At 33.0% G+C, this 21,198-nt stretch overlaps 1 protein-coding gene and 1 long non-coding RNA gene across 3 annotated transcripts in view; both read right to left on the bottom strand.

Annotated features, from left to right (window-relative positions):
- The window catches only part of LOC120332918 (uncharacterized), an 89,711-nt gene that overhangs the window by 30,162 nt on the left and 38,351 nt on the right, over nt 1-21,198 (bottom strand). The window lies entirely within an intron of this gene.
- LOC144431320 (uncharacterized) overlaps nt 14,099-21,198 on the bottom strand; it is a 30,891-nt gene continuing 23,791 nt past the window's right edge. For both annotated transcript variants that reach the window (XR_013479941.1, XR_013479942.1), the window contains one exon: nt 14,099-15,139. This is a non-coding gene — a long non-coding RNA (uncharacterized LOC144431320). The remainder of the gene's footprint in view (nt 15,140-21,198) is intronic.

Below are 21,198 nucleotides of genomic sequence, written 5' to 3'. Positions count from 1 at the left end.
CGACTCCTGTCACAAGTGTTGAAATTCATTATGCAGATCTTTGTACAGGGTAAATTACCCTTTTGTGAATTTGCTTAATTAAATATTGCCGAAGACTTATCTAACTTTCTAAAGTTAAACGATTCATCTAAATTGTGTAAGAAAAGAATTGAGAGAGCCTTGAATCGATATATTCCGCGAAAAAGTTGGAAATTCAATGCTCGAATCTAGTCAATGAGCCTGGTCATATAGTTATGCGGTTTGGACATATAATATACTTTGCCGTACAGACTGTAGAAATTACGATATATATTAAAATTTTGATAATCACTGTTCGAGATGCCCATGGCTTTTCTAATTATTCAAGACTTCGCATTAGGAACGAATAACCTGGGAACTATCTTTTTTTATTGATTCGGATTGGCCACTTAAATTAAACTTGGCCAGTTAATTGACTCAGCTATTCAGACACATCAAAGGAAAAGAATATTTTTCGAATTGCGACACATGAACAAAGACGAGAATTTGAGGAATGTCACACTTCTATAAATAAATGTGTTTCTAGATTTGATTTTACCCTGTGATAATATTTTTCATTATTCGCCAGCGTTCTTACCATATCATTATTCCTTGATTGAGTTTGTCTGCATTGAAACGTCACCAAATTATATTATGCCAACACCAAATTAGAAGAGCGCCAACAGACTTACTCAACGTATGAGTCACTCGCTATACGGAGTCTAGTAGACATTTACTGCATTGTATACTTTGAAAGTCGATTTTCTGCGATCTTTATTTCGCTTTGCACTTTTTTCATACACAAAGCATATTGCCTACAGCATATGGGCTCTAGAATGTGCCACTAGCTACCTCATTACTTCAGCCAAGACTTCCTTGCAGTATATTGCACCATGGACATACTTACACGTCAGCAATTACTTTACCTCCTTCTATTCATCTTCACCATCAGACTATATTTGAAATAATAAAAGAACGATACTCAAATAGATGGACACGATAGCCGGTGCTCCTTAAGTATGCGTAACAAGATGGCGGACATCGGAACGTAGTATATGTACCACGTTGGGGTTAGGCCATAATTTCAGGTACAAATACTACGAGAGTATCTTGGCTAGTCCCCTGACTTGAAATAGAACAAAATAAGAAAAATTGGAATAAAATTATGGCCTAACCCTAACCTGATACACATACTTCGTCCCGGTGCCCGCCATATTGGTTTACATACTTCGGGAGTACCGAAGTCGAATACTTAGTCATATATTAGGTGCAAACGTTATGTGGTGTATGTGGTCGCCGAGTTCGCCATATTTCATTTTACTTGTATTGTATTATTTATCGACTGACGATTTGCTTGCTCGTTTTTATTAATTTCCTCCGCGGGGCCGCACACGCTGATTTCTATTCTCTACCCAGGTTTCTACCACCACCATTTTTATGTTTCTTGGCCTGCTGTCATGCCCTCCCTTTTTTACCACGACCACCTGTATCGTGTGCTGATCCTGCCCTGCCCTGGTGTATCAGAATCTAGCTTATTCAATGACGTCACGCATGACAACCCACGACTAGGCTAATTAACTCTCAAAAATTACAATACACATACTGGATTGTTTTAAAGGAAGTGTTGTTATAGCTGAATGGAAGTCGTTCATCTGAAACTATCGTTTGCGTTTGCTTTACACTTTTACAGTATTCGTGGAAATAAAATGATATCTCATTTTAGCTCTTGATCATTTTGGTTTTTTCGATAAAAATACATAATTGCGAAAAGATGCGTAAGATAATTTGAGAAGTGAATCCGCGAACCAAATTTCTTACGTTCAGTCAGCTTTTTCATCCTTCACAAACAGATTCAAGTTATTATTTGAGTATTTTATTTCAACCGGCCAATATCGAGGTATATGTCGTTTGACTGATTCGAATCTGCCAATTAGTCTAATTCTAAACACTGAGCCCATTGAAAAATCGTCTATGGAAATTACTAAAGTGCAGATATTTCTGTTGTGCCCATTTTCATTATTGCCAGAAGCACCTGATTCTATCACTTAATGCAGTGGTTCCCAATCATTTACGGTAACACGTCCTAGCAGCCACAGCCTGTCGGTACTGGACTATATATGTTTCTTTCTTCTGACAGCATTATCCAAGTCTTCATTACGTTTTATTCCACTGCTCTTGACCTATAAATAATAGACTACAATCTAATTTACAAACGTTATTGCGATTATTTTGCAACTTTGTGATTCTTCCGAAACTATGCCAGCAAAAATTAATCAACTGAAAGTAGGCTACCGTACGATTTGATGCATCGTATGACATGGAAATTACAAGATTGCAAAAAATCTTAGCCCTCTGCTTCAGGCAAATACTTGCTTCACCTATGTTTGAATATTGTGACAAAAAACAAACATGGGGGGAAAATGTTAGAAGTCTTTCACGTTCATTATTATTCTGGTAATTGTAAATAAAATTGCAAGCTGGTTCATATTTTACACAATGCCATAAGTTTATAAGTTATATATTTCCGTAGTATGTGAACTGGGTTAAGCCATACCTTCATTCCGATTTTCCTTATTTTAGTTATATTTTGAAATCGGGCTGCCTGTGTTGGCCAAGTAAATATACTCCTTAACATAGGTTTTTGTCCTTGATGTAAAGTGGCCCAACAAAATTAGTTACCTTCATATTTGTACACACACTTCTGGACCGCCGTTTATGGGGCTTGATCTGGCATTTTAAAACCTTGGGCAAGTTTGAATGCCTGACATTGGGTTAAATAACTATCTTAAGCAGAGACTAAAATTAATTGATTACCATCTCGACGTAGCATGTTACAGACAAAGTTTCTTTGTTTTATTTTGTATATATTTGACAGGGTTTATTTCAAGATATCGGTCATTGAGCTTTGTTATTTGGTTGACCGCTCATAAATTACTCCCTTTTTTGAAACAATTTCACCATCTGTTTGTGGGCAGGAATAGGCCTGTCGGCGTAAACAAAACCCTTTATAGGTCTTTTCTTTTTCTCTCATTCTTGTTTATTTATTATTTTGAATTATTGCCAGTCGGCTGTTTACTATTTATTTAGTGTTAGAAGTTTGATTTATTTTGCCTAATTTTATGTTGCTATTGTTTGCATATTTTAGAATAAAGTATGTTTTAACCTGCCTGTTGGGTTGGTCGTAAACTTTAGCAACCCTCAACATTACTATATCCATTTATTGGGCCTTCTACATTGCAAAAATTATTTACACGTCTATATCTACGATACTGGAATCATTTGTTTTTATCACCACACAATTTTGTTGTTTCATTCATCACATTTACTTGTCGGTATTTCATCGACTGCAATATATTTAAATCATATTCAAATTGGTGGCGTTTTTAATTATCGAGAAATCTGGCAGGTTATACACCCAACACGTTATAGGCTTCTTGTAGAATGTAGATCCTCATCATAAGTACTAAGTCGCTTATACCCTACATATCATATTGACACACTCTGTTGTATTGCTCAACATAGGCTTCTTGTAGAATGTAGATCCTCATCATAAGTACTAAGTCGCTTATACCCTACATATCATATTTACACACTCTGTTGTATTGCTCAACATATATGTACAAAACTTCGTGTCGAAATTGGTTGGTATAAATTGTCACGTTTCTGGTTTAAACGTGGAGATCGTCGCCAAAGTGACCCTAGAAAGAAAATTTTCTATAGAAATGATCACTTGCACAAGTGTACATGCAGAATGAGATATACTTATGGTGGTGTCTCTCTTTTGTCAAATATAAATTTTATTGGGTCCCCTCAAGCACGACTCTCTCGTCAAATATTTATTTTATCTGATTCTTCCAAAGCACGAAAAACGAATCCCCCCTTTATGGTTTTTACCTTGCTATACTCCGTCATGCTAGTCAGCAATTTCTTTGGTGTATCTACGTTCACCCATGCATGAAGTTACAAAGAAAAACTGACTACGCTCACTCATGCATGGCGTTACAAAGTAAAACTGACCATGCTCACTCATGCATGACATTAGAAAGTAAAACTGCCTACTCTCACTCATGCATGACGTTAAAAATGTGAACTGACTTCGCTCACTCATACATGACGTTACAAAGTGAAACTGACTAAGCTCACTCATGCATGAATGACGTTACAAAGTAAAACTGAATACGCTCACCGACGCATGAAGTTTTATATTAAAACTGAGTATGTTACAAGGTAAAACTGGCTACGCTCACTCATGCATGATGTTACAAAGTATAACTGACTATGCTCACCCACGCATGAAGCTACAAAGTACAACCCCATGTATGAAGTTCCAAAGTAAAACTGACTATGCTCACTCATGCATGTAGTTCCAAAGTAAAACTGACTACTCTCACTCATGCATGAAGTTACAAAATGCGTGAAGTTACAAAGTAAAACTGACTATTCTCACTCATGCATGAAGTTACAAAGTAAAACTGACCACGCTCACCCATGCATGAAGTTACAAAGTAAAACTGACCACGCTCACCCATGCATGAAGTTACAAAGTAAAACTGACTATGCTCACTCATGCATGAAGTTACAAAGTAAAACTGAATATGCTCACTCATGCATGAAGTTACTAAGTAAAACTGATTCGCTGACCCATGCATGAAGTTACAAAGTAAAACTGACTATGCTCACTCATGCATGAAGTTACTAAGTAAAACTGATTCGCTGACCCATGCATGAAGTTATTAAGTAAAACTGACTATGCTCACCCATGCATGAAGTTACAAAGTAAAACTGATTATGCTCACCCATGCATGAAGTTACAAAGTAAAACTGATTATGCTCACTCATGCATGAATTTACAGAGTAAAACTGACTATGCTCTCTCATGCATGAGGTTACTAAGTAAAACTGATTCGCTGACCCATGCATAAAGTTTCAAAGTAAAATGACTATATGCTCAATCATGCATGATGTTACAAAGTAAAAAAGGACTATGCTCACTTATGCATAAAGTTACAAAGTAAAACTGACTATGCTCACTCATGCATGAAGTTACAAAGTAAAACTGACTGCGCTCACCCATGCAAGAAGTTACAAAGTAAAACTGACTACGCTCACCCATGCATGAAGTTACAAAGTAAAACTGCCTATGCTCACCCATGCATAAAGTTACAAAGTAAAACTGACTATGCTCACTCATGCATGAAGTTACAAAGTAAAACTGACTACGCTCGCCCATGCAAGAAGTTACAAAGTAAAACTGTCTACGCTCACTCATGCATGTAGTTACAAAGTAAAACTGACTTGCTCACTTATGCATGAAGTTACAAAGTAAAACTAATTGAACCTAATACACTTACTTACTCATGCATGACGTTACAAAGTAAAACTGACTACGCTGACTCACGCATGACGCTATAAAGTAAAACTGACTATGCTCACTCATGCATGAAGTTACAAAGTAGAACCGACTACGCTCACCCATGCATGAAGTTCCAAAGTAAAACTGACTACGCCCTCCCATGCATGACGTTACAAAGTAAAGCTGACTATGCTCACTCATGCATGAAGTTACAAAGTAAAACTGACTATGCTCACTCATGCATGAAGTTACTAAGTAAAACTGATTCGCTGACCCATGCATGAAGTTACAAAGTAAAACTGACTATGCTCACTCATGCATGAAGTTGCTAAGTAAAACTGATTCGCTGACCCATGCATGAAGTTACTAAGTAAAACTGACTATGCTCACCCATGCATGAAGTTACAAAGTAAAACCGACTCATAAAGTAAAACTGACTACGCTCGCCCATGCATGCAGTTACAAAGTAAAACTGACTATGCTCACTCATGCATGAAGTTACAAAGTAAAACTGACTACGCTCGCCCATGCATGCAGTTACAAAGTAAAACTGACTATGCTTGAAGTTACAAAGTAAAACTGACTACGCTCACCCATGCATGAAGTTACGAAGTAAAACTGACTTGCTCACTCATGCATGACGTTACAAAGTAAAACTGACTACGCTGACTCGCGCATGACGCTTTAAAGTAAAACTGACTACGCTCACTCATGCATGAAGTTACAAAGTAGAACCGGCTACGCTCACCCATGAATGACATAACATTGTAAAACTGACTACGCTCAGCTATTCATGACGTTACAAAGTAAACATGACTATGCTCACCCATGCACTCATGCATGACGTTACAAAGTAAAACTGCCTACGCTCACTATATGTTACAAAGTAAAATTGACGGAAGTTATAAAGTAAATCTGACTACATTCATCTATGCATGAAGTGATGTTCACTCATGCATGAAGATACATAGTAAAACTCTCACCCATTCATGAAGTTACAAAACTGCTATGCATGAAGTTGGAAAGTAAAACTAACTATGCTCACCCACGTTTCAAAGTAACACTGACTATGCTCACCACCCATTCATGAAGTTGTAAATTGTAAAAAAAAAAGTAAAATTCACCCATTTTCTTGGAGACCTTTCAATGCATTTCTTTTTGTAGTCTTTCGGGAACCCTCATCAATTGCGAACTTAGCATGCTGGGTAGATTTATATTATTCAATAGCCCGACTATATCTGCCATTTCGATACGGAATAGAACAAAACAGTCAAAATCGTTATTTTATTAAACAGATCTATTTTTTCATTTATTATATATATGCAAATTATAACTAAAACATATTGCAAAGTAAGTGCAGTAGTCACATATTTAATGAAATAATAAGTAATATATACTCATTGCAAATAGTAACATTGTATTTTGTAATAATTAAAATAAAAAAGTATTTTCTAAATTGTCAAAATAAAATACCGATCTTCCATGTGGACCCAAGAGGTGTCGGTTTTTCCACTCGTTAGGACTTGTTGATGGGGTCCTATCGCGCTCCAGAAAAATCTGAAACGCCCTATGCCCATATTTAAATTCCAAACGAATTAACTAATTTGGGAAACAAGACTTTACCAATATTATAAATACCCAGTCATTAATGCATTATATTATACCTTATCGTGATTGTCTTCACAGATATTGTTCGGCTTCTTCTATTTCTTGGTAAGTAATCTTCTGAAAAAAATATCATTTAATAAAATATTCAATAAAATCGAACTTATTAATAAAATTCACCTAATTGAACTTCTTATCATAAAAAATATCTAAGCCTAATAAAATTGGTAAAAATATTTACATGTAATTTGTAGATTTTCCTTGTATCCGTCTTTTCTTAATTTTTCCAGTCTCTTCATAGTTCTGTGCCTGAGAAACTAGAATAACATTAAAAATATCTAAGCCTAATAAAAACCCTATTTTTCCTAATGGCGGGAATGGGTCTAAATCTATCTATAACAAATAAAATGTTAATAGTGAAAAAGCCATGGCGATCCCTGTTAATACTTTTCTTCTTTTGTCGGTGTCACAATATCTTGTTTCCTGTTAAAAATATCTCTAAATAGAAGAGAAAATAATGATTATGACAAATAAGAGCAAATATGGATACAGCATATTACTAAAAAAGCTTTAATAATAAATCTTCAATAATAATAACATATTTACCGGTATTTTAGATTTGTCTCTGGTTCCGTCTTTTTTCAATTTCTTCAGTGCCTTCAAAATTCTGTGCCTGAGAAGCTCAGATTTACATGTAATTTGTAGATTTTCCTTGTATCCGTCTTTTCTGAATTTTTCCAGTCCCTTCATAGTTCTGTGCCTGAGAAGCTAGAATAACATTAAAAATATCTAAGCCCAATAAAAACCCTATTTTTCCTAATGGCGGGAATGGGTCTAAATCTATCTATACCAAGTAAAATGTTAATAGTGAAAAAGCCATGGCGATCCCTGTTAATACTTTTCTTCTTTTGTCGGTGTCACAATATCTTGTTTCCTGTTGAAAATATCTCTAAAATAGAAGAGAAAATAATGATTATGACAAATAAGATAGGCAAATATGGATACAGCATATTACTAAAAAAGCTTTAATAATAAATATTCAATAATAATAATAATAATAACATATTTACCGGTATTTTAGATTTGTCTCAGGTTCCGTCTTTTTTCAATTTCTTCAGTGCCTTCAAAATTCTGTGCCTGAGAAGCTAAGATAATATTAACAATATCTAAGCCTAATAAAATTGGTAAAAAATATTTACATGTAATTTGTAGATTTTCCTTGTATCCGTCTTCTCTGAATTCTTCCAGTCCCTTCATAGTTCTGTGCCTGAGAAGCTAGAATAACATTAAAAATATCTAAGCCTAATAAAAACCCTATTTTTCCTAATGGCGGGAATGGGTCTAAATCTATCTATAACAAATAAAATGTTAATAGTGAAAAAGCCATGGTGATCCCTGTTAATACTTTTCTTCTTTTGTCGGTGTCACAATATCTTGTTTCCTGTTGAAAATATCTCTAAAATAGAAGAGAAAATAATGATTATGACAAATAAGATAGGCAAATATGGATACAGCATATTATCAAAAAAAGCTTTATTAATAAATATTCAATAATAATAATAACATATTTACCGGTATTTTAGATTTGTCTCTGGTTCCGTCTTTTTTCAATTTCTTCAGTGCCTTCAAAATTCTGTGCCTGAGAAGCTAAGATAATATTAACAATATCTAAGCCTAATAAAATTGGTAAAAAGTATTTACATGTAATTTGTAGATTTTCCTTGTATCCGTCTTTTCTGAATTTTTCCAGTCCCTTCATAGTTCTGTGCCTGAGAAGCTAGAATAACATTAAAAATATCTAAGCCCAATAAAAACCCTATTTTTCCTAATGGCGGGAATGGGTCTAAATCTATCTATAACAAATAAAATGTTAATAGTGAAAAAGCCATGGCGATCCCTGTTAATACTTTTCTTCTTTTGTCGGTGTCACAATATCTTGTTTCCTGTTGAAAATATCTCTAAAATAGAAGAGAAAATAATGATTATGACAAATAAGATAGGCAAATATGGATACAGCATATTATCAAAAAAAGCTTTATTAATAAATATTCAATAATAATAATAACATATTTACCGGTATTTTAGATTTGTCTCTGGTTCCGTCTTTTTTCAATTTCTTCAGTGCCTTCAAAATTCTGTGCCTGAGAAGCTAAGATAATATTAACAATATCTAAGCCTAATAAAATTGGTAAAAAATATTTACGTGTAATTTGTAGATTTTCCTTGTATCCGTCTTTTCTGAATTTTTCCAGTCCCTTCATAGTTCTGTGCCTGAGAAGCTAGAATAACATTAAAAATATCTAAGCCCAATAAAAACCCTATTTTTCCTAATGGCGGGAATGGGTCTAAATCTATCTATAACAAATAAAATGTTAATAGTAAAAAAGGTATGGCGATCCCTGTTAATACTTTTCTTCTTTTGTCGGTGTCACAATATCTTGTTTCCTGTTGAAAATATCTCTAAAATAGAAGAGAAAATAATGATTATGACAAATAAGATAGGCAAATATGGATACAGCATATTACTAAAAAAGCTTTAATAATAAATATTCAATAATAATAATAATAATAACATATTTACCGGTATTTTAGATTTGTCTCAGGTTCCGTCTTTTTTCAATTTCTTCAGTGCCTTCAAAATTCTGTGCCTGAGAAGCTAAGATAATATTAACAATATCTAAGCCTAACAAAATTGGTAAAAAATATTTACATGTAATTTGTAGATTTTCCTTGTATCCGTCTTTTCTGAATTCTTCCAGTCCTTTCAAAGTTCTGTGCCTGAGAAGCTAGAATACCATTAAAAATACCTAAGCCTAATAAAAACCCTATTTTTCCTAATGGCGGGAATGGGTCTAAATCTATCTATAACAAATAAAATGTTAATAGTGAAAAAGCCATGGCGATCCCTGTTAATACTTTTCTTCTTTTGTCGGTGTCACAATATCTTGTTTCCTGTTGAAAATATCTCTAAAATAGAAGAGAAAATAATGAATATGACAAATAAGATAGGCAAATATGGATACAGCATATTATCAAAAAAAGCTTTATTAATAAATATTCAATAATAATAATAACATATTTACCGGTATTTTAAATTTGTCTCTGGTTCCGTCTTTTTTCAATTTCTTCAGTGCCTTCAAAATTCTGTGCCTGAGAAGCTAAGATAATATTAACAATATCTAAGCCTAATAAAATTGGTAAAAAATATTTACATGTAATTTGTAGATTTTCCTTGTATCCGTCTTTTCTGAATTTTTCCAGTCCCTTCATAGTTCTGTGCCTGAGAAGCTAGAATAACATTAAAAATATCTAAGCCCAATAAAAACCCTATTTTTCCTAATGGCGGGAATGGGTCTAAATCTATCTATAACAAATAAAATGTTAATAGTAAAAAAGCTATGGCGATCCCTGTTAATACTTTTCTTCTTTTGTCGGTGTCACAATATCTTGTTTCCTGTTGGAAATATCTCTAAAATTGAAGAGAAAATAATGATTATGACAAATAAGATAGGCAAATATGGATACAGCATATTACTAAAAAAGCTTTAATAATAAATATTCAATAATAATAATATTAATAACATATTTACCGGTATTTTAGATTTGTCTCAGGTTCCGTCTTTTTTCAATTTCTTCAGTGCCTTCAAAATTCTGTGCCTGAGAAGCTAAGATAATATTAACAATATCTAAGCCTAACAAAATTGGTAAAAAATATTTACATGTAATTTGTAGATTTTCCTTGTATCCGTCTTTTCTGAATTCTTCCAGTCCCTTCATAGTTCCGTGCCTGAGAAGCTAGAATACCATTAAAAATACCTAAGCCTAATAAAAACCCTATTTTTCCTAATGGCGGGAATGGGTCTAAATCTATCTATAACAAATAAAATGTTAATAGTGAAAAAGCCATGGCGATCCCTGTTAATACTTTTCTTCTTTTGTCGGTGTCACAATATCTTGTTTCCTGTTGAAAATATCTCTAAAATAGAAGAGAAAATAATGATTATGACAAATAAGATAGACAAATATGGATACAGCATATTATCAAAAAAAGCTTTATTAATAAATATTCAATAATAATAATAACATATTTACCGGTATTTTAGATTTGTCTCAGGTTCCGTCTTTTTTCAATTTCTTCAGTGCCTTCAAAATTCTGTGCCTGAGAAGCTAAGATAATATTAACAATATCTAAGCCTAACAAAATTGGTAAAAAATATTTACATGTAATTTGTAGATTTTCCTTGTATCCGTCTTTTCTGAATTCTTCCAGTCCCTTCATAGTTCTGTGCCTGAGAAGCTAGAATACCAATGAAAATACCTAAGCCTAATAAAAACCCTATTTTTCCTAATGGCGGGAATGGGTCTAAATCTATCTATAACAAATAAAATGTTAATAGTGAAAAAGCCATGGCGATCCCTGTTAATACTTTTCTTCTTTTGTCGGTGTCACAATATCTTGTTTCCTGTTGAAAATATCTCTAAAATAGAAGAGAAAATAATGATTATGACAAATAAGATAGGCAAATATGGATACAGCATATTATCAAAAAAAGCTTTATTAATAAATATTCAATAATAATAATAACATATTTACCGGTATTTTAGATTTGTCTCTGGTTCCGTCTTTTTTCAATTTCTTCAGTGCCTCCAAAATTCTGTGCCTGAGAAGCTAAGATAATATTAACAATATCTAAGCCTAATAAAATTGGTAAAAAATATTTACATGTAATTTGTAGATTTTCCTTGTATCCGTCTTTTCTGAATTTTTCCAGTCCCTTCATAGTTCTGTGCCTGAGAAGCTAGAATAACATTAAAAAGATCTAAGCCCAATAAAAACCCTATTTTTCCTAATGGCGGGAATGGGTCTAAATCTATCTATAACAAATAAAATGTTAATAGTGAAAAAGCCATGGTGATCCCTGTTAATACTTTTCTTCTTTTGTCGGTGTCACAATATCTTGTTTCCTGTTGAAAATATCTCTAAAATAGAAGAGAAAATAATGATTATGACAAATAAGATAGGCAAATATGGATACAGCATATTATCAAAAAAAGCTTTATTAATAAATATTCAATAATAATAATAACATATTTACCGGTATTTTAGATTTGTCTCTGGTTCCGTCTTTTTTCAATTTCTTCAGTGCCTTCAAAATTCTGTGCCTGAGAAGCTAAGATAATATTAACAATATCTAAGCCTAATAAAATTGGTAAAAAATATTTACATGTAATTTGTCGATTTTCCTTGTATCCGTCATTTCTGAATTTTTCCAGTCCCTTCATAGTTCTGTGCCTGAGAAGCTAGAATAACATTAAAAATATCTAAGCCCAATAAAAACCCTATTTTTCCTAATGGCGGGAATGGGTCTAAATCTGTCTATAACAAATAAAATGTTAATAGTGAAAAAGCCATGGCGATCCCTGTTAATACTTTTCTTCTTTTGTCGGTGTCACAATATCTTGTTTCCTGTTGAAAATATCTCTAAAATAGAAGAGAAAATAATGATTATGACAAATAAGATAGGCAAATATGGATACAGCATATTATCAAAAAAAGCTTTATTAATAAATATCCAATAATAATAATAACATATTTACCGGTATTTTAGATTTGTCTCTGGTTCCGTCTTTTTTCAATTTCTTCAGTGCCTTCAAAAAATTCTGTGCCTGAGAAGCTAAGATAGTATTAACAATATCTAAGTCTAATAAAATTAGTAAAAATAATTACATGTAATTTGTAGATTTTCCTTGTATCCGTCTTTTCTTAATTTTTCCAGTCCCTTCATAGTTCTGTGCCTGAGAAGCTAGAATAACATTAAAAATATCTAAGCCTAGTAAAAACCCTATTTTTCCTAATGGCGGGAATGGGTCTAAATCTATCTATAACAAATAAAATGTTTATAGTAAAAAAGCCATGGCGATCCCTGTTAATACTTTTCTTCTTTTGTCGGTGTCACAATATCTAGTTTCCTGTTGAAAATATCTCTAAAATAGAAGAGAAAATAATGATTATGACAAATAAGATAGGCAAATATGGATACAGCATATTATCAAAAAAAGCTTTATTAATAAATATTCAATAATAATAATAACATATTTACCGGTATTTTAGATTTGTCTCTGGTTCCGTCTTTTTTCAATTTCTTCAGTGCCTTCAAAATTCCGTGCCTGAGAAGCTAAGATAATATTAACAATATCTAAGCCTAATAAAATTAGTAAAAATAATTACATGTAATTTGTAGATTTTCCTTGTATCCGTCTTTTCTTAATTTTTCCAGTCCCTTCATAGTTCTGTGCCTGAGAAGCTAGAATAACATTAAAAATATCTAAGCCTAGTAAAAACCCTATTTTTCCTAATGACGGGAATGGGTCTAAATCTATCTATAACAAATAAAATGATTATAGTAAAAAGGCCATGGCGATTTCTGTTAATACTTTTCTTCTTTTGTCGGTGTCACAATATCTTGTTTCCTGTTGAAAATATCTCTAAAATAGAAGAGAAAATAATGGTTATGACGAATAAGATAGGCAAATATGGATACAGCATATTACTAAAAAAGCTTTAATAATAAATATTCAATAATAATAATAATAATAACATATTTACCGGTATTTTAGATTTGTCTCAGGTTCCGTCTTTTTTCAATTTCTTCAGTGCCTTCAAAATTCCGTGCCTGAGAAGCTAAGATAATATTAACAATATCTAAGCCTAATAAAATTAGTAAAAATATTTACATGTAATTTGTAGATTTTCCTTGTATGCGTCTTTTCCTAATTTTTCCAGTCCCTTCATAGTTCTGTGCCTGAGAAGCTAGAATAACATTAAAAATATCTAAGCCTAATAAAAACCCTATTTTTCCTAATGGCGGGAATGGGTCTAAATCTATCTATAACAAATAAAATGTTAATAGTGAAAAAGCCATGGCGATCCCTGTTAATACTTTTCTTCTTTTGTCGGTGTCACAATATCTTGTTTCCTGTTGAAAATATCTCTAAAATAGAAGAGAAAATAATGATTTTGACAAAAAGATAGGCAAATATGGATACAGCATATTATCGAAAAAAGCTTTATTAATAATTATTCAATAATAATAATAACATATTTACCGGTATTTTAGATTTGTCTCTGGTTCCGTCTTTTTTCAATTTCTTCAATTCTGTGCCTGAGAAGCTAAGATAATATTAACAATATCTAAGCCTAATAAAATCAGTTAAGATATTTACATGTAATTTGTAGATTTTCCTTGTATCCGTCTTTTCTTAATTTTTCCAGGTCCCTTCATAGTTCTGTGCCTGAGAAGCTAGAATAACATTAAAAATATCTAAGCCTAATAAAAACCCTATTTTTCCTAATGGCGGGAATGGGTCTAAATTTATCTATAACGAAACAAATATTTAAGCCATGGCAATCCCTGTCAATACTTTTCCTTTGTCTTCACGATATCTTGTTTTCCTGTTAAAAAATATCTAAAAATACTATAGAAAATAATGATTATAACAAATAAGATAGCCAAACATGGAAGTAGCATATTTTCAAAAAAAGCTTATTAAAAAATGTACAATATCAGTGAAAAACAACAATATAAATAATAAATCAGTAATATACAATAACAGTAATAAAAATATAAGTATAACGTAAAACGAAAGAAATATTTTAATTTTTTCATACCAGGACATCAAATAAACGATTGCATTACAGGGTGTTAAAATACAAATAACAATTGTATTTAGTTTTCTGAGCTATTATTCAATTCATTAATGAATATATAATCAAGAGTTTGTTTGCAATTATTCAAATTACATAAATAGTTCTTCACGGGTCGAGCCATCTTGAACTTCCGCTTATAATCCTTTTACAGTGTGTATGGCATTTGGGTATAGTTTTAAACAACAGTCTTATTTGATATAAATACATTCGTGTGTACTGCCCAGTGCATTTGTTTGCGACCACATATTGGTAATCAGTGCACATGCATACGATCTCAAAGTACGTAGGACAATAGGATACAGTTTCAAACCAACAGTCAATTTTTCTATATCAAAGTCTTGTGTGTGGACTCAACGCATTTGGTGGCTAGCACATCTTAGTTATCTTCAATAAAACTCTTCTTCCTATTTGAATAATTGAGTTTCATTTTCTTTTGAAAAACAGAAAGAGTCGTCAAGTTTCATAATTGAGTAATCCTGTAAAAAAATATATACATTTAGTTATTATGCCTTTTTATAGTAGAGGAAGTAAATTATGAGAAACTTATTACGTATGATGAGGCTCTACAAGGCGCCTATAACGTGTTGGGCGGTGACGCTGCGCGTCATCAACTCCATAACCTTCTAGTTTCACAATATTAACAACTCCACAACTTTGAATATGATTGTAGTCCATTACTGGCAATGAAATATCCAATCTGCATGAACAATGTACGAGAGACGAATAATGTGATGAAATACGACAAATAGTGTGGTGATAAAAATGATTATTGTAGAGGTCGAAACGCATATTGTAGATGTATAGGGTTGCTAAAGTTTACGTCCAACCTAAGTATGTCGACAACATACTTAATTTCAAAAGATGCAAACAATAGCAACATTAATTTTATGTAATATGAATGAACCTATTTAACCAAAATATAAAACAAGCAAACAATCCGTTTATTACGGCAATCAAATTAACACTACTTAAACGACAAACTTCTAATGCGAGCATTAACTCTTAAATAGCCGACTTGCAATGATCCGAAATACCGAAATAATAATAAACAAACAAGAATATGAGAAGACAAGACGATACAAGATTTTGTTTACGTCAACATGCTTATTTTCGTCCCACGAACAGGAGATTAAATTGCCTTAAAGGGAGTAGTCTATGAATGGTCATTCACCAAAAGTACAATGGCCGATAACTTTCAAAATAACCTCGGATCAAACATATATACGGAATAAAACAATTAAACTTTGTCTGTAGCTGAGGAAATGAATCTTACTATTAGTATGTGTAACCAATTACATGCTATTGTGGCATAATAAGGGATGCTATTGTGGCATAATAAAGGATGCTATTCGTTATCATACGAGTTTTTGATGTTTGCAGTAAAACAGTACATTGTTTTCACAACATATCATTTGATACAATAACGCATGGGATGGATGTCTATTTTAAACATAACATTAACGTCCATTACATTATACTAGAGATTCCAACAAGAGAGATGTACCGATACCACTTGTCGCCGATACCGATCCGACAACAACGATAAAACGCCGATATCAATATTTTAAAGCAGAAATTGCCGACATTTACATGCTATGTAATTATTATTTCAAGTGTGCAGTCCAAACTAGTTGAAGTAACAGTTTACAAGCATTATTCATGCCACACAATTTTTCAGATTGAAAGAGACATATTTCAGATAATAAGAAATTAATATTTGAATCCTGATACGTTTTTTGGTTTAAATACATTGCACACTGACGCTAATAATATCGGTGTTCGGTTAGAAAACTCATCGGGTTTGGCTACTGTGGGGGGTAAAATAAATAAATGTTTACTCACTCTATCTAACTGATACATCGAGTTGCGTGCGCAGAATTTTATGTCATTATAACGTCGTATTTTGTATTTTACAAATCTAAAAATTCCCATTTGATATATTTCCTCATAATTTCCATGTAATGTTAAAAATGTCAATATAAAAAATGGGCTGCAAAAATAGCCAAATTAGTTGGGCTGATAAATGGCTAAAATCAGGTCATAATCCTATTCCCGTTTCTATTCGCGCGGTTGGGAAACAGCATTGCTCATACTTAACGAGGCTAATACCGTGGAAAGCAAAAAATAATTTTCATATCAGTATTTCGAGCTACTTTTTAAAAACATTCTGGAATTGATCGAAAAGTTACTTATCGTGGAAATATCAGTCTACATTTAGCCGATATCAATACGAATACCGATACCAAATATTATCACCGATGCCCGATACCTTTTACCGAAAGCCTTTTAATTTAGTTTTGACCAGCACTGACTGTATAACGACATTGATGTTTGTTTTAAGCAGAAGGTAGAACACTCATTTAACCACTCCAACCCGAAATTGAAATTAATGAAAAGCCAATATACCTCAATTAATAATGAAATAAAACAAGTAAACAATACACGATAGTAGTATGAACATTCGTTAAAAAATTAATATTCAAGCCAGACGATATTATTGCGAAATCAACCTAGCAATTTGTGTTAGTTTAGCTGCCCTCAGTTAATATTTGGACGTGTTTCAACTTAAAATTATTCTAATTTGAATCGAGCAATAAAATTGGAACCAAGTTGAAGTAATAAAAACGAGACTATCAGAAGACGATCCGTAAGTTACAATTACATTATATTTTCATGGCATCGTGATTCCAGGACAAGTTCATAGATTACCTCTTATTAGGGGGAAAAGGAGAACAAACGATAAGCAAGAGACTCAAGTAGAAAATGCGTGTAAACATTCACAATAAATGGTCTTTTTAAAACCAAGAGAAAAAAAACTGTAAAATCAAAAACGATCTTGACAACAACAAAAAATGAATAAGTCTGAAACGCAAGGAGCTACAGAAAAAAAATGTGGAATGGACAGACATTTTTCTTCTTTACATGTATTTCATATTTTCCTCTGCATGAAAGCAAGTAGAATCCGCATTTCTATTTTTTCAAATGCTCAAAGTAGTATAATTTTGTGACAATTACAACCAACAAGGCTCATTTACGCAACGAGCGTATTTTTATTTATTTTTTGGCGCTTCAAATTTCATTAATGTGATACGAAATGAATTAAAGCAAAGCATTTCCGTCGGCGAAATTTAAAACTATCCAACGCCAAAACTTTGTCTTTCCAAACACAGTTTAGCGCCCAAGCACATTCTGTCTCATAATCATTATTTTATCTCGGCTTTAAATTATGAATTAGTTTCCTTTTGTGTATATTTTTCAGTCCACGCACAAGTTTAACCAGTGCTAGGCATTTGTAGCAGAGGCATTATCCAGCATATTGGGTGAATATAAGCGCCTTCAGTTAACAGTTAGTTGGACGTGTTTTAACCTAAATTAATCTAACACTATCCAACATTGAAATTAGAAACAAGTTAAAGTAATGAAAACGCGGCTATTTGAAGAACTGTATGGTAATACGACATTATAGTGGCATGCCCTTGGTATACTCAAACAAGTTTTTAAATGTCCACTTATTAGCAGAGGATCAGCTAAAATAGAAGAACAAACGATTGAGCGAGGGCTTAATTAATATGACTCGGCATGTGTGCAGTCTAAATTGGATATTTTCTGGCCTGCCACCCTGTTTGGAACTGTTTTCTATGCGCTCAAAAATATGAATATCCAGTGTAAGCGTCAAATATGCAACATTGCAGCCTTCAACAGATTTAGCAACCAATCACAAGAAATCACTTTTCTTTGCTACATTAGATACCCGACAGACTGCACCTTTTGAAAAGGAGTCAGAAACATCAACATTGGAATATCAAGCGCACAAACCCAGGATAAACAGATCGAATAATAATCAAACACAACAATTTGATAACAATCAAAAACTATATGAATGTATGTATTATTATTCCTGTATTATAATTTGTACACCCCAGCTGTTTGATTTACATTTTTTACCACCAAAACTATGTCGTGTCTGACATTAAAACTTAACGGTTCTAATGAATTTACTAATGGATACAAAATCCGAAAAACTTTCGCTTTCAATTAATATGTTTTCAGTCAAATATTTGCACCAATAAATTGGGCTTTTTTATGAATCTGTTGTTGTGCATGGCTTTCAAACATCTGATCAAGCGTTTTTGTTATGGCGGAGATATATTGTGGGGCAGTGTTCACTATTAGCGCACTTTTTTGCGAAAATTGCGAAGCACTTTCGCAACTTTTTTTAGGGACTGCGAAATAGCACTTTTTTCCGACTTTGAAGAGAAATAGCACTTTTTTCCGATTTTGAATGGAATAAAAGTTCAAAGTTAACAAATATTTTCGAGTATTAAGTTGACAAATAAGTAACATACTAGTACTTTTGTAACTCAATTCTGCATATCATAACGATATTTACCAGAATTCTAACCTATGAGATGCAGACATAGGAGATAAAGCTTATGCATTAACGGCAAAATTCTTGTTTATAATATGATTATTATACAAGCACACGGATTCCGCTTCTCCCGCATAAACGCTCCCGGCGTCTTTGAAACCAGATGTTGGAATACTACATAGTGCGTTTCTTTGAACGAGAGTGGTCATGTGACTATCAATGATATCGATGAATTCAAAATGACTATAAAAGTGTCAGTAAAGTGTTATAGTCACTTTGGATGAATTGTGACCAAAGTGCACGATTTTCAAATCAGACGAAACTTTTAGCTGCATGTCACAGAATTGCAAAATCACCAAATTCACAAAATACCATTGAGTGCCATTTTATTGTAATCACAATGTTGAAAGCACGTGGCATTTTCCGGAATTTTGCGATATTTACACAACTATTTCTCATTAATATACGAGTACGGGTGGGCAAAATTCAATACTTTTTTGAATCGAATATTTTTAACCGAGTACCGAATAACAAATATTTTTGGAACGTCGGTAAAAAATCTGCAACAAAGCCTTTTTACTGGTTAATTCCGTTGTAATCGCTAATTGTTCTTGTAACCGATCGTTTTGGCGGCGATATCCAGGTTTTGGTAATCTATATTCCCGCCCTCTCTTTTTTACAAATATGAATTCTTGGGGGTCGGCGGACATCGAAGTTTTATATTTCGGGTTTACCCGTTGGTTCACATCGGCAGCAGCTGTTGAAGACATTGAGGACTCAAATTAACATTTGCGTTTGCTTTAAAACCTATCAAGATTTGTATATTTACCGTCCCAATTTTATGCAAATGGTAATATTATTGTCGATACCGTGATGCAGATATTTATTAAGGCGATAATTAACTTTCTCATGTTTTTCTATGGTGATAAAGTTCGCAAATCCGAAATTGTGCCAATCCTGAATGTTGATTTAAAATAGTGATTGAATAATTCGGCAATAAAGGCATTTCTGCGTGGTCATAAGACGAGATGACGTTAATGAACAGCACTTCTTTTACAGGATATTTTACGTATGCGACTTAATGCTAAAAGATTGGGCTCGAGTGCTTTTTTTTCGAGTGCTCGAGTGCCTAATAGAGGTCAGGCGCTAATTGTAACTGATTCCCTCAAGTTTCAACGTGTTTTCAACAAAACAATACCCCGGCGATAATTATAGCTAAAATGTTTCCCAGCAATTCACAATTTTATTTATGGAATTTGCAAATTCACCAGTTTCTTGACGATTTTGATAATGTCACGCCCTAATTATTCGTGCAAAAAATACTCCCCTTCTTCCGCGGCGGTTTGACGGGTTCTTTGTTCCATTCTTCAGAAAGTTCTGACACGGGGGATATAGAATACTGAATCCGGAGGGTTGAATCCCTGTCGACTTACTGGCGATTTTCCGTTTTGGAATGGGTGAAACGTTCTCTATTTTAAATTAAATGACGTTTCGCGGGCTAGAGTTCCCCCCGAATATGATGTGTACCAGACACGATAGTCAGACGATAGATAAAACATTATATTAATAATGACGCCCCGTTTTCGAAAGTACAAAGTTATATCGCAAAAAATGCGTTTTGCAACCATGCGATACATTTGGAATAAAACATTATTTACGGTTAATTCAGATCATATTTTACTCTCCATGACACCCGGTATCCGAAAATACAGTTGTATCGCGAAAAATGTGTTTTGTTACATTTAAAATAAAACATTTTTGCGATTAATTTAGATCATATTTTACTTTTCACGACATCCGTTTCCGAATATACAAGGTTATATCGCGAAAATGTGTTTCGTAACATTTAAAATAAAACATTTTTGCGATTAATTCAGATTATATTTTACTTTTCAGGACACTCGTTTTCGAAAATACAAGGTTACATCGCAAAATGTGTTTTGTTACATTTAAAATAAAACATTTTTACGGTTAATTTAGATCAAATTTTACTATTCACGGCAACTCGTTTCCGAAAATACAAAGTTATATCACAAAAAATGCGTTTTGTTACATTTATTTTGCATTCCCGATAAAATACATATTTTCCCTAATTAAAGTCATCGATGAAATTGTTCCCGTCGTTCAAGCTCGACACACGTTTGGACGAGTGTGGGGCGGTTTTTT

This window comes from Styela clava, chromosome 13 (genome assembly GCF_964204865.1).
Source record: "Styela clava chromosome 13, kaStyClav1.hap1.2, whole genome shotgun sequence".
NCBI classification, from domain to species: domain Eukaryota; kingdom Metazoa; phylum Chordata; class Ascidiacea; order Stolidobranchia; family Styelidae; genus Styela; species Styela clava.
The sequence above is the reverse complement of the archived record's forward strand: the minus strand, read 5'-3'. Positions and strand labels throughout refer to the sequence as shown.